This window comes from Notothenia coriiceps, unplaced genomic scaffold (genome assembly GCF_000735185.1).
Source record: "Notothenia coriiceps isolate Sejong01 unplaced genomic scaffold, NC01 NC01_scaffold00026851, whole genome shotgun sequence".
NCBI lineage: Eukaryota > Metazoa > Chordata > Actinopteri > Perciformes > Nototheniidae > Notothenia > Notothenia coriiceps.
In genome coordinates, this window is record NW_011359552.1 from 12,754 (window position 1) to 26,320 (window position 13,567).

At 41.3% G+C, this 13,567-nt stretch overlaps 1 protein-coding gene across 1 annotated transcript in view; it reads right to left on the bottom strand.

Moving 5' to 3' along the window:
* Positions 1–12,704, bottom strand: part of LOC104957356 (tensin-like C1 domain-containing phosphatase) — a 19,149-nt gene extending 6,445 nt beyond the window's left edge. The window contains exons 1-2 of the mRNA XM_010784977.1: positions 12,596–12,704; positions 12,226–12,263 (exon numbers count right to left, since the gene is read on the bottom strand). The gene's annotated coding sequence lies outside the window, so the exon portion shown is untranslated. The remainder of the gene's footprint in view (positions 1–12,225; positions 12,264–12,595) is intronic.
* Between the last annotated feature and the right edge of the window lie 863 nt (positions 12,705–13,567).

Here is a 13,567-nt window from a genome sequence, read left to right on the forward strand (position 1 = left end):
GCGCTACTTCCAACAGGAGTCATTTGGGGGGGCTCTTGGGAAAAAAGGTTGGGAACCCCTGATTTAGAGCATGTTTTTAAAGTATGGGGAAATGAAAAGGCAAATACACCCCTGGAGGAGCACTGAGACAGAAACATAGGGAGTGACACATCCAACTCCCATGTCTGTTATAATAAGCCTACAGGCCAATGAACTGTGACCAAAGGAAGCAGGAGCCGAACAGCAGCCCTAATGAAGGGGGCCACAGTCATGCTTACGTAACTCACGCAACACATGGCACACACACACACCCACCCACACTCACACACACACACACACACACACACACACACACACACACACACACACACACACACACACACACACACACACACACACACACACACACACACACACACACACACACACACACACACAGCAGTGTTCCTGCTACATGGCCCTTTTTGGACTGTTTATTTGGATACAGGAAAAGGGCAAGGGCTTGTGTATATCTCATTGTGCACAAAAGGGAAGTTGCACGGGCCCTGAACCTGAGGGTGTGTCACCTCAGTGCATGTGTGTGTGTGTGTGTGTTGTACAGTGTGTGTTCTTACTTTAAAATCAAGCTCGGTCTCCTACTTATGCTTGTACGTAACTACGGACATCAACAGGAAGCCAGACGGACAGATAATGAGCTAAATCGAGACTCGCCTTTTCTGACAGAAGTCGCAGGAAACCGGTTCGCTTTCGGCTATCAAGTGACTAACTGGACAATGTTCTTGCATGACTCACTCTAAGAATTAATGTTAGTTTTTTCCATCTCCACTGGGAAATGAATGTCAAATCTTATCCTGTGTTGTGGTTCTTTATTTATTCCCAGTCTGAACCCAATTTATGACCATGTCCTAGTTCCCTCAAGCTGATGTAGATTAGTGTTATTTTAGTTGTCAGGGCTTTCTTTTAGATCCGAGGATGGACATCAAAAAGTCCCTTTCAAATCAACGAGAATGACTCTAGACGACATATGAAACCCACATGCCAAGATACAAATGTGGCTCTCAATCAAGCCCTTGCTCTTTAAGTATTGCAGGGCTCAGCTTGATCTTTACATGCTGTTCCCTGCTTCTGTCATTCTTCTACTCAAATTTCCAACGACCACGACAAGCAAGCAATGATCTCCTTCCTGCCCCGGTCAAACACCTCAATCACTGTCTTTACTGACTCTTGTTAAGAGAAAATATGCTCTTCAGATACTTTCATTATTTTTCATGCAAGTTTTCAGTACAGCATCCATGAACAGTGCCTGTGGCCAATTATAGGATATCTGACTTTTTTGACTTACCAGAGTTACATTTATTTTTTCCTGGATTTACTGTTTACTGGATTCATCCCTAGGTCCCCCCTTGACTCCTCTGAACTAAATTACTTGACCCAGAAATCTTTGTAAAAAATATGAATTGGTAGATTCCTGTATATAAAAACATTAAAGTCTATGAAGTATGCCTAAACATTCAATAACAGTAGTTTAATTGATAATTATGTAGAGCTCTTGATAGTGGTTTGTGTTGCATGTGTGGATATAGGACACTGAATGCCAAACTGAAATATGTAAATACAGTATTCAAACAAAACCAAGGTCTTACAACGAAAAGACTGATCTAGTAAGCCATTGAATATTAATATTTATGTTAATTGAAATGTATAATTCATACGTGGGAAAAAATACGGCACCAAAAAACCGAACAGAGTTTTGGGATGAACATACTGTTTTCCCAGCCAATCAGAATCCTCCTCTTCTCCTGCCTAATCACCTCACTCCCTTCACCTGAGCTTATACGCCATCTGCACTTAATTACCTCTTTAGATTAGTTTGTATTCAAGTTCTTGATGCCTGTAGTCTCCTGCCTTTGGGTCCACTCTGCAATAAATGTTTGAGCCTTATAAAGCTTGATGATGTTGACATTGAGACAATACGCTATCCCAGAAGAATAATTAAAATATGGAAAGTCCACAGAAAACTGAGAGGTTGGGTAAGTGCTGTATGTCACCAGGTCAGCAAACGCCTCATGCTTGCTTCGTAGGGCTCGATGTGCCAGACATTAAAATGGAAGCCACAAAACTCCTAATGAAATCTGGTGGTATCTTTGGAAAATTCAAGCAATTCAACTAGCGTCTAACAAGACAAATGAGAACCTTCTGGACTCACTGGTTCCAGTTTCTCCTTTAATCTTGGAAGTAGTCCACACCATCCACATTGTCTCAAATTTCCACTTGTTATGACGACGGTTACCACATTTTGAATGTGTACCCCTTTCTTTTTCTGACAGCATGCATCACACTATACCTAAGTTGACACATTTACTTCTTATTTCTGATTTGTCCCTTTCCCCTCCATTTATTCCTCTGCATCCCTCTCTCCCAGTGCCCAGGGAAGGGGCCTGCTAAGGGTGGCAGCTAAGCAAGAACAAACACACCATACCAGATTCCATCTCCCCAGGCCAACACTTACACACAAACTTCCTGCTAATAGACCTCCACCCATCTCATCTCTCCGTCCAATGTTCATCCCCTTTTACATCCCCTCTTTACTTTGCCATTTTGTATAGCAGCTTCTTTTCTCCCTTATATTTCTTCCAAATGTTGTACTTTCCACTTCTTTGTTTTCCTAGTCTCAATCCAATTTCTCCTCACCTCAGTCTTGCTTTGTGTATTCTCTCAACCTCCTCTTTCTTACAATCTCAATACTTCCTTCCCCTTTCTCTGCTTTCTTTTTTCTACTCTAATCGATTTCTATGAAACGACTTCCTGTTTGTCTTCCTCTTAGCCTTCCCACAAAGCTTTTTCTTAAATCTTTTCAGCCTTCCTTTTGTACCGCCACTGTTATTCTTACGTCTTCGTGGTCCCTGGTCTTTAAGTGTCTTAAACTGGAAGGTCATAGGCTTGATTCCATGTAACCAAATATCCTTGAAAAAAGACAAAGACCCACAACATGCTTGTCCTAACATGCTCCGGACTGTGCTGGTTACATGCCTAAAATCGTCTTAAAAATAAAGTAAAACAGTGAAGAAGCTTGAGAGTAGTACAATGACATCAAAGTGAAGAATATGACTAAAGCAACAATGCATACTACTTACTAATGTATTACTTACTTATATGTGTAATAGGATTCTGTGTTTGGTGTGGTTTGTTGGTTTCTTTGACAGTTTGTAAGCAGGATTAAGGAAAAGAACGACTGGCCCAATATGCATGAAACTTTTTACAAGGGTGTAGAATGGTAAAGGGCATATTCTAACTTGTGAAAATGGGCTTAGCGGAGGATCTGCAAATGCCCTAGTTGTTACGCTGCCCTCAGATGCCTTGTTTCAGCACAGTCCAGCTGGTGACTCCAAGAGAGAGCCGTGACCCCCAGAACCCTCAGCATTCCCCCCCCCACACTTTCCTCCATCCCTTTCCCTGCCCTCTTCCTTCCATCTCCATCTGTCAGCCCTCTGTCCTCTCCCTATCTGTCCGCTTTTTGTTTTTCTGCAGTGGCCCTGGGTCCTGCAGCCCTTTACATGCCCTTTGATCCATCAAAGCCAGACGAAGCATGGCTAATGGATAATGCACAGCTCTCTAGTCTCAACGCATTGCTTAAGAGCTGTGGGTTCCAAGAGGGATAACTAGGGCTGAGGTAGCAGCCCTGGTATGTTATTAGTGTGAGAAGCTGGTGTGTTTGTGAGAGCCTGCCACAGTATATATGCGTGTGAATAGAGTGCCACAGTGACGCGTCCTAAAAACCCGGAAGTAAGCTTCTTCCGGTTCCTTCGACAAAAAACCAATGCAATTTCTCCATAGGATTTTGGAAAATAGCTGGAAATAAGGTCTGTGGTTGACACACATTTAAGAGACGGATCAGGTTTTGTTCAGCCTGGATAATCTCCACATGTCTACCCTACTTTTATAATTTTCTGTCCACATGAACCATTTTACTACACAGCTTTCCCTTATTTTCTTTTTTTGTTACAGCAGCCGTTTTTTGATCCAACACTTTCCGAAATATTGTCGAGTGTAAAAACTATAGGTCAACGTTGACATATTTTTCATTACATAATTAAAGTGGACATACTATTCTCATTTTCAGGTTCATATTTGTATTTTGTGTCTTTACTGTGACATGTCTACTTGCCTTAATGTTCAAAAAACTCTTTATTTTTTTCATACTGCCTGTGCTGCAGCACCTATTTTCATCTTCTGTCTGAAACCAGAACTAAGCCAGATCTGCTCTGATTGGTTAACTGGCCGGCTCTGTTGTCATTGGTCAACTGCTTAGAGATGTGTGGAAACCTCCGCCCCCTAGTATGTACAATGTTTTGAAGCGCTAGCCGCACGTTTGATACATAGTGATGTCACTATGTTACGTAGGTAAACAAAGGAGTCCAATGGAGGCATCTTCTGACAGGGGGGAGAGAAACTCCCTCTGGAGGGAACTTTGGGATTTACACCTTACATAATGAACATTACCTAAGTTACCCAAACATTTAATTTGACCCCAAAACATCTTCTATTCCTAACAATGTAGTTTTGTTTCAATTCGCAATGTTAATGGGTTTGAAACTGCGACTGTTTCACAACATGCGCCTGATACTGTCCCTCGGTCATTCGGATTAAATGGCAAACAACCAATTTGTCATTCAGGTATGAAGACATGACTAAAACTATGCAGCAACAATGTGTTGTAGATAAACAGATAGTGATCAGGGTCTAATCGCCCTGTAGCTACATATAAACACATGCCATATTTGCTTTGATGGTTAGCCTAAATAGTGTCCCCATTCCTTAAGCTCTCTTGGGAGAGCCAATCAGAGGGCACTGATGAAAGCTGCAACAAATCAGCAGTGAAAGCTGATGCTGGCCGTGACCTTGAGACCTTTCATCACCATCATCAGCGATCAAGCTATAGAAGAATATAGCGGGCCTTGAAGTAAACAGAGCATAAAGACCCCAGAGAGCAATTTCTTCTCTAAACAATGTTAGTAAGACGGGTATGTCAGCTTCAAGTACCTACAGAGAAGTGACTAGACACATGACGGTACAAATAGAACAAAGCAACTACTGCCATGCTAATTTGAACATACTGTACATGTTGTAATTCTGGTATTCTGGTAATGTAACGTTAACTACATGTTCAAAATACCAAAACAGTCCTATACTACCTTCAAGCCACTTACTTACTGACTTTCTTAGTGCAGTTGCACTGGAATTTCACCCAAAAATAAATAGTCTGGAAAGCTGTTTGTCATGTGGGTTCATGTGCAAGCTTGGGGAAGACTTATGTAATAGTTACGACTTAACAATGTATCACGCTTTATCAATTAGGTATCTCTGTTTTAAATCCTCGCTTTGGAAGTCTAGCCAGCCTGACTAAACCTTTTTTTCTCTAAATGGTTGCCAATGGCATTTCATATTATATTAAGTCCATGATCCCATTAATACACTGGGACAAACATTGAATATAAGATTACATTAAATAGGAGCCTAATGCTTTCCCCCCTTTCCTGTAGTGTGTTTTGTATGTTTTTGTGCATATAAATGGTCTGCAAAAGGGGAGTTTCTCTCCCACACATCCCCCCTCCCCCCGCCTGAAACTCCTCGGTTACTTCTGTAACATAATGACATCACTATGTAAACACTCACGCTTCTATTGTCGTGCGCTCCAACATTGTGTACATGATTTGCTAAGGGAGCGTGAAATCTCTACGTTTTTGACCAATCAAAACAGAGCCGGACAGAAAACCAATCAGAGCAGACTGGGCTCTGGTTTCAGACAGAGGGTAAAAAGAGCTATGTGCTGCAGCACAGGCAGTATGACAAAAATACATACTTTTTTGAATGTTAAAGCATGTAAACATGTCACAGTAGAGATACAAATACAAATATGAACCTGAAAGTGAGCATAATAATGTCCTCTTTAAAACTTTTTGTATGCACGTCTTGTGGTCAAAAAGCCGCTTGGGTTTTATGACAGGGCTGAGAGTGACCTAGCTTAGCTTTATGACTATCCTTCAAATGCACCCCACATGTCTAATGCCCCTTAATCATGACAAGGTGGACTTCATGAGAAAACCACAAAGCACCCAGCTTGCACGAGGGGACTTCAAGGCAACGGTTAAGTGAAAACAACACCTATGGGTGAAAGACTTCTATCCTCCCGATTTAGGAGTCCCATATCACACTTTTTAGCGCTTTACTGTACGTGGGGCCAAATCACAAAGCCTTTATCTGTGTTTTCTTTCTTTTTTCTTTTCTTTTTCTTCCTGTTCAGCACATGTTTCCCTCTCTCGGTCTTTGTCTCTTGTTCCCACACTTTGTTTTGACCCCAAAAAGAAAGAATGGGGTCTGTGTCTCGAGCTGTTGCGTTTTTGCTCCAAGCAACTGAGAGGGAAGCCGAAGATATCGCAGGTCACATGGGTCCCTGTGTTGGAGCCTTAATGACCCGAGGGGATACATATCCCTCTTGTGGAGCTCTATTTTGACTACAACGACTACACACACATGCACAGATGTACTCGTGAAGCTTTGCAGATGGAAAACAGAAATGCATATTAGGGGCAAATTCAATACGGAAACATTTTGTAACAATTATAACATAAGTGATACCTTTTTTAATTGGTGTGGTTTTTCAAAAATAATGGTCATTATAGATTTGATTTCATCGCAAATGGGTTAAAAGCAAACAAATACAAATATGTTTTATAATTGGTTGACAACAGCACTGTTCTCATCCACCCATCTTCACCCTCCTTCCCAACCAAACAAGGGCTGATGGCTGTAAGCTGGACAAAAATAGATGTGGGTAAATAAACAAAGCAGGAAGCCATGGGTTGGGATGAGATTGGCAGAGATCAACAATATAAAAATTTCCTGTGAACCAATCAACACGCAGCATTATTACAGATCCCACAGTCCTTCCCTCTCTCTGCGGTTGAGCATCTGTCATTCATCCTGTTGATAAGTAGGCATGGATACGATTCCCCAAAGCACTACTTCCACTCCTCTACAACCTCAGCAGTGTTTAACATATGGACAAAAATACATCCTTATCATTCAGACATTCTGCTTTAGGACCCATCTCCTTTTGCAGAGCTCAGAAACAACAGTGTGGATAAGTCCTTGTCTTGTCTATCTGGGATTTATCTGTTGATTCAGAAGTTTAATTTATAGAGAAGCAAAAAGTTTAATGCTAGTTCATAACTTTTTTTGTAGATATCACCTTAATCTGTGATGTCCTGTGCCAATATATAAGATTCCCATTAACAGAGATATGGAAACGGTCTCTTCCTGTTAGATATGACAAGGGCCAAACCTACAGCCCAATTAGTGCTGCTTACGCATGCACATACACACACATGCGCACACACGCACACATGCGTGCACACACAAACACACTGCGGACTGGCGGAGGTCCAATTTGGCTAACGTAGCTATCATGCTTATGGTTTTAGCTCTCATCAACATCGCTAACTCACTATTCATGCCCTTGCTCTCTCGCTACACTCACACATAAAACGCACACACAGCTCTAACTCAAAACATGCTAGCCTATCTCGGCAATTACAAGAGCTGTCAGTGATAAAGCGATGACTCAGGAAGGACACTCACAGTCTCTGTAATGTTAAATCAATACAGTTGGATCGTGTTATCCCGATGACTCACTGACAACATTGAAGTTCTGGTGAAGTGCAGTCTGCAGGGTGCCTGGGCCCAAGGCAACAACCTCTAACTCACTTATATTAATCACTATTTTATGTCAAACATATCGCCAAACTACATTTCTATGATGATTCCCACCATTTTTAAAGTGATTAAGAAAATGGTTAAGGCACAGGAAGCAATATTCTCAAAAAACGTTTAACACTTAGCAGTGGCGGAGAAACACAGGACACAACTCCCTTGAAGACAACAATGTCTACACCAAATAACATGTTATGTTTTTTCACTTTTTCCAGAGTAAAATCTTTTTGACCAAATTCAGTTCTGATCATAACACAATGTTCATCTATTTGCCTAATAGTAATATAATGCATTGAGGTTCTGAGTGTCTACTTTTGCTACATGCTTTATTATAGTCTATTTATAGGATCAGAGGTTGAACCCTAACCCAACCCTAAACAATGTGCAATTGCCAGCGATGATATCAAAATGTTTAAATTAAAAGCCAAAAATGTTACAGCAATGAGTGACATATTCCTCCAGTAACATAATTGCAACTATCAGGAAGAGATGTGACCCTTTGACAGGAAGTCTGTAGGGTGGGGGGGGATGCTGGGTCAGCTGTGATGTTAGAGCTCAGTGTTTGGAAAACATGGAACATGAGGCACTTTTCTCTACCATGGCTCCATCATTCCATCTCCTCATCGCTTCCTCTGGTCTGTGTCTGTTAGCTGGACAATTTGGACTTGAGGAAAATGGCCCCAGCAAAGAAAGCAGAAGTAACATTTGTTTACAGACTGTTTTCTTTACAGTCTCTCTTTCATCTAGAAAGCATTTTCTTTGCTAAAAATAAAGAGTTCCGGACTTTAACAGCAACTGTCCTGATGAAAGGGTTTTTTACGTCGGAAAGCTTTAGGAAGGTTATGTTGCTCTTCCTCTCATTCCGGCATCCTCCCCCACTTCCGTTCTATCTATCTGTACTTGATTGTACATCCTCTTCTCGTAAAACGGAGCAGGCAGTGCAAACAGTTCAGTGCTTAACCTTGATGTGAAATGTTTTTCGACATGTTCAGTGGATAAGGCTGAAAGACCTGGGGGATCCCGATGCACAGGGAAGCAGGGATTGTAATTACTGTGATCTACAGCTCTGCCAACATACACCATCTGTAAGATGGCTTATCACTCAACTATTATTCCAGTTTGTAAAATAAGAGTTTAAGTCTCTTCGCATTTCCAATGCATGGTACGGCACGGGTCTTCTCAACTCGAGTCATTCCTCTTTGTCAAAAAGTTGATGTTAGTATGTGGTAGCGAGCTGGGTTAATACTAGAAGGTGAAGTACAATGCCTACATTAAGATAGGTACATTCCCCAGTGGCATACCAACTAGAGCAAAGGATCTGGTACCAAAAGTGAGCTTGAGTAGACATACTCTGTATAGCGATAATGATTAAGCACTCACACATCTTGTTAGAAGGGTAACTTTGGTGTTTTTCAACCTGTGTTTTAATGACTAATGGAGAATGGTCCTTTTGGAAATTGCTCGGTATTGAGAGAAAGTGCAGCATTGTGCAATGTCCGTCCACTAAAAGGGCCGGTTTTTGCCAACAGGCTTTAGTGGTTGACAGTATAATGAAAAGCACCCTGAAACTAAATAACGTTGATTTACCTTTCACTTGATCTGAACTGATTTTTAATGTATCCAACAAAGACTGGCTCAAGCAGAAATCTTTGTTCTCGAATACTGCAAGAGATTACTTGTTGAGTGCTGGTATTTTAAACGTATGTTATAACGGAGCACAGAAACGGTGGTTGGACAATTTTCACAATTCCTAACCAAATCATAGAAAACAAAACAACATCACAACTTCAATTGCACTTGCAAAATCAATGGCAGAAATTGCAATTGGATATTTTCCTAAAACCTTTCTGTTAGCACAGTGGACGATGTTGAATAAACTCAAAATCTGGATGACTTTTAAGCTTTTAATAAAATGTGATGAAACTCAAAGCAAACCTACTCAAACCTATTCAAGGGCAACAGTCAGCCGATCAGCGTATACAGTACATGGAGTCAGGGGGGTTTCCCCCCCGCCTAGCAGAAAGGCCTCTTCTTCCCTAATTACGGTAGACAGACAGGCCAGTCAACTTGTCACGGACTGTATTTCACTCATTTTAATCCCTTCTTCTCCCATGTTCAACATTCCCCCTCTCTGTATCTTGCCCGGCCTTCCCCACACCTCTTTGCCCCTGGCTCCGGGCATTCTCCCTCTCTCCCCCAAATTCCCTGTTGACTAGATGTTCTATTTGGGTTAGAAACATAAGAGGAACTGTTCTCTTAGAGAAGCACATGCTGAAATAAAAACAGTTTAGGGCCTTCTGTTTGTTTGAGTGCAAGGGAGAGAATCTGTGTTTTTTATAGAACAGAGATGGGTCAGCTGGAGGCTGTTGACATGGGGGCAAAGAGAAGGGAACATAGTTAAAGAAGGGAACAAAAACACATAACATTTACAAAACAAGACCACCAATAATCACACATTTTTCTCTGTCAGAGGGTTTTTCCAGAAAACCGGAGCTGACAGGATTCTAGACAGTGTCGTATAATGAAAGATTCGTCACCAGCTTTACAGTAAAGACAGCGGTGGATTTGTAAATAGAAGCCTGGGGAGAACAGGATGGCTTACAGATGACAGAGGGCTGATATCCAGATGTGTGACTGCACACAAACAGGGTTAATATGAAAGGTTATAGGTAATAGCTCCCAAATGCAAATCAGGTGCAAATGAGGCAACACCTTGAACTAATAAGACTTTTAACAGCACTAAACTGGTCATTCTCTGTAGCAGGAGGGCTAAAGCTAATTAGCTAGGCAGTCAGACAGCTGGGATCTGTTATTCAGATCTATTTATTATGCATTTTACAATTCTAAGTGTAACAGATTGATGCCAGCCCAAATCCATCCTTCCTTAGACTCCCCCCTTCACATGAGGTTAGATAACAACCGGGATGAACACATCAGCCAGATCCTCCCCCGCCCTGCCTTATCTGACCTCTCCCTTCCTGGGAAGCAACGATGGATATCACAATCTAACAACCAATCAACAACCACATAACACATAAACACCATGAGACAGTCACAGAAAGGCTAATAAACAACACCCTGTTGCTTTCTGTAATCAGTCTTACCAAGGCATTCAGTTTATCCAAATGTATTTTCACAATAAGCTCGCTTTAACCATTTTCAGGTTTTATCTTTCCACAAGAAGATAACGTTTCGAGAAATAAGATGTTCTGATAACATGGTTGCAGCCTTTTAGGTCCTGTTCAGACTGCCAGCAAAACTGGTTGTTGTCCTATCCAGACTGTATCCACATTACTGTACAGCAAAAAAAACTGTTAAAATGCAAATGTTTTGCTAAATTGGATTCAAACCATATTTGGTGTTGGATTGATTCCAATCAGATTTCTACAGCCCAGACGTTCTGGTCGATCAATTCAGAAGAAATGAGACACACTGAGACACTCTTTATGTCCCCTGACTTCAGAAGTATTTGCTCAAATCTTCTCATGTTGCTGAGGCGCCAAATGACACATAAAAAGCAATACATGTGTTGCATTGCAAAACAGAAATATCTACTGTTTTACTTTTTGATTGCTTGTGCCATCCTTTCATCCCTGAACTCATCCTCATGGCTCCCTTCAGATAATAGACGTTAGGATGGGGAAACGCTTGAGGAATGAGGCTTGTCTTTGCCACATGCCTTCACCCTTAGCTTTCTTTCTCGCCCGCTGCCAGCCAAGGCTCCCTGTTCCTACCCCGTCTTCATCACTTTGGCCATGGCTAGCATTCCCCCCTCTGCATCCCTCTGTCTATTCATTACGCCATCCGCTCCATCAATGTTCCTTTCACAGAGGCAGCACTGTGGGTGCGAGCGAGGCTTGCAGCTCTTTCCGAGGAATGCAACTGAGCGGTCTTCTGTTGGCAGAGATCTCGAGACTCCTGCCCTCAAAGAGCGACTGTCATGTATTTTCACACCTCACTAGCAGAACAATGTACTAAGCAGTTTGGATAACCATTAAAATGTTATTCCGACAGTCTAGGGCAGTCACATGAAAATATGACCAAGGATGGATACCTCCCAGTGGTCAGCCCGATTAAGAAAGATTAGAGGGTCAGCATTTGGGCTTAACCTTAAATTAGTAGGGTCATGGTTGACGATGACTGCACATTTGACCTCTTACAGAGCAGGTTGTGTTCACACTAGGGATCTCATGAGAACTGACCCTCTAACAAGTCAATGCCAAAATCTGGCATTGACTTTTATTCAAGATATTACACATTTGGGTAAATGAGAAACATCACTTTCAATGCTGTCTACAACTCTATGACAACATCACAACCGATTCCTCTTGTAATTTGGAGGCCATAGGTGGTCCACCAAGAAAATGTGCAATATGTGCAACTTTACAGAAACCCACATGGAAATTAACTGTATAGTGGGTAATTAAGGAATACAATTGGGTTCTATACAAAAAACTCAAGTGGGTGGATTCTTACCTTTGTCTCACACTTTCTGTGGGTTGCTGTCTTGCATACTAAAAGGAAATAAAGAAATACATGTTAAAAAATAGTATATAGTAAATTGGATTCAATTTGAAGTTTCGACTATAATTTCCATTGGATTTTATAGTGTGTACTATATGTGGTGCAATAATAAAAACAATTAAAGGTAATGTGATTCATGCAGGTTTAAAGCACATTTTGATGATTATCATTTTGGATACCATCATTAATCTGAAATATTTTGGCAATGAATATCGCTAAATCAATTTCTAATATTGGTCCTCTTGGTCCTTTAGAGTAACTAACTGCAGTTGTGAGAGGCCAAACTGTAACAATGATGACAACACATGCTTGCAACATTTACCTCTGCAGAAGGACCCAACGTTGTCCACGTTCTGTCGACACACGCTGCACTGTCGCTTCTTCTTAAAGGTCTTTTCCTTGAAGACGTGAGGTTCTCCCTTCCCCCCCTGTGCACACAAAGCAAATAAGAATGGAATTCAGTTAGAAACCTGATACAGTATCAGACATTGGGACACAGTTTGTGGTGCTGCCTCATCTCAAACAATGCAAGGGAAACCTTGTTTGACCTTCATCAAGCGTTTCATTTGGTTGAACCTCCATACACTTCCATCTGACGGATGAAAACAAAAAGTTGGACTTCCCCAAATCTTTTCAAAGAAAGATACAAGAAAACAAAGTTATGGCTGGTGGGTTAGTGGACTGTAATAATGACAGGATCGTGAATGACAGACATAGTTTGTATTTCACGACTTTGGCCACATCCATTCTCTACTCCCTTTGGCTCTTGAACTTCTGTTCTGGTTGTGTAACTGTCTTCCAGTAATAATCCTTGTGGTTCCCGCCCATACCATACTGTAATCCTTAGTGTGTGGGTATGTTTCAGTGTGTGTGTGTGTCTGTGGGAAGTTTTGGGAAAAATAAAAAGGAGCAAATGTGTTCGTGTAATTCTTAAAAAGAGATATAGGAAAAGTGAAAGTTAAAGATTTTCACTTATTTTCTTTCCAATGTCAATATTTGTCACAATGTCTGCTAGTGTGTGTATATCTGTGTGTGTCTGTGTGTGTGTGTGTGGTAGCCAATCCCGCCCAGTGCCTATTTGTTTCCCAACATGGGATCACATCCACAGATGACTGGGTCTGACATGATTTTAAAGGTCCCATGTCATGGCCATTTCTACTGATCATAATTCCATTGTTGAGGTCTACTAGAATAGATTTATACTGTGCAATTTTCCAAACTCACATTGATTTCTCATACAGCATCTCTGTATAGTATGTGTATTCACTGAATTTCACTCATTCCTAAATGACTT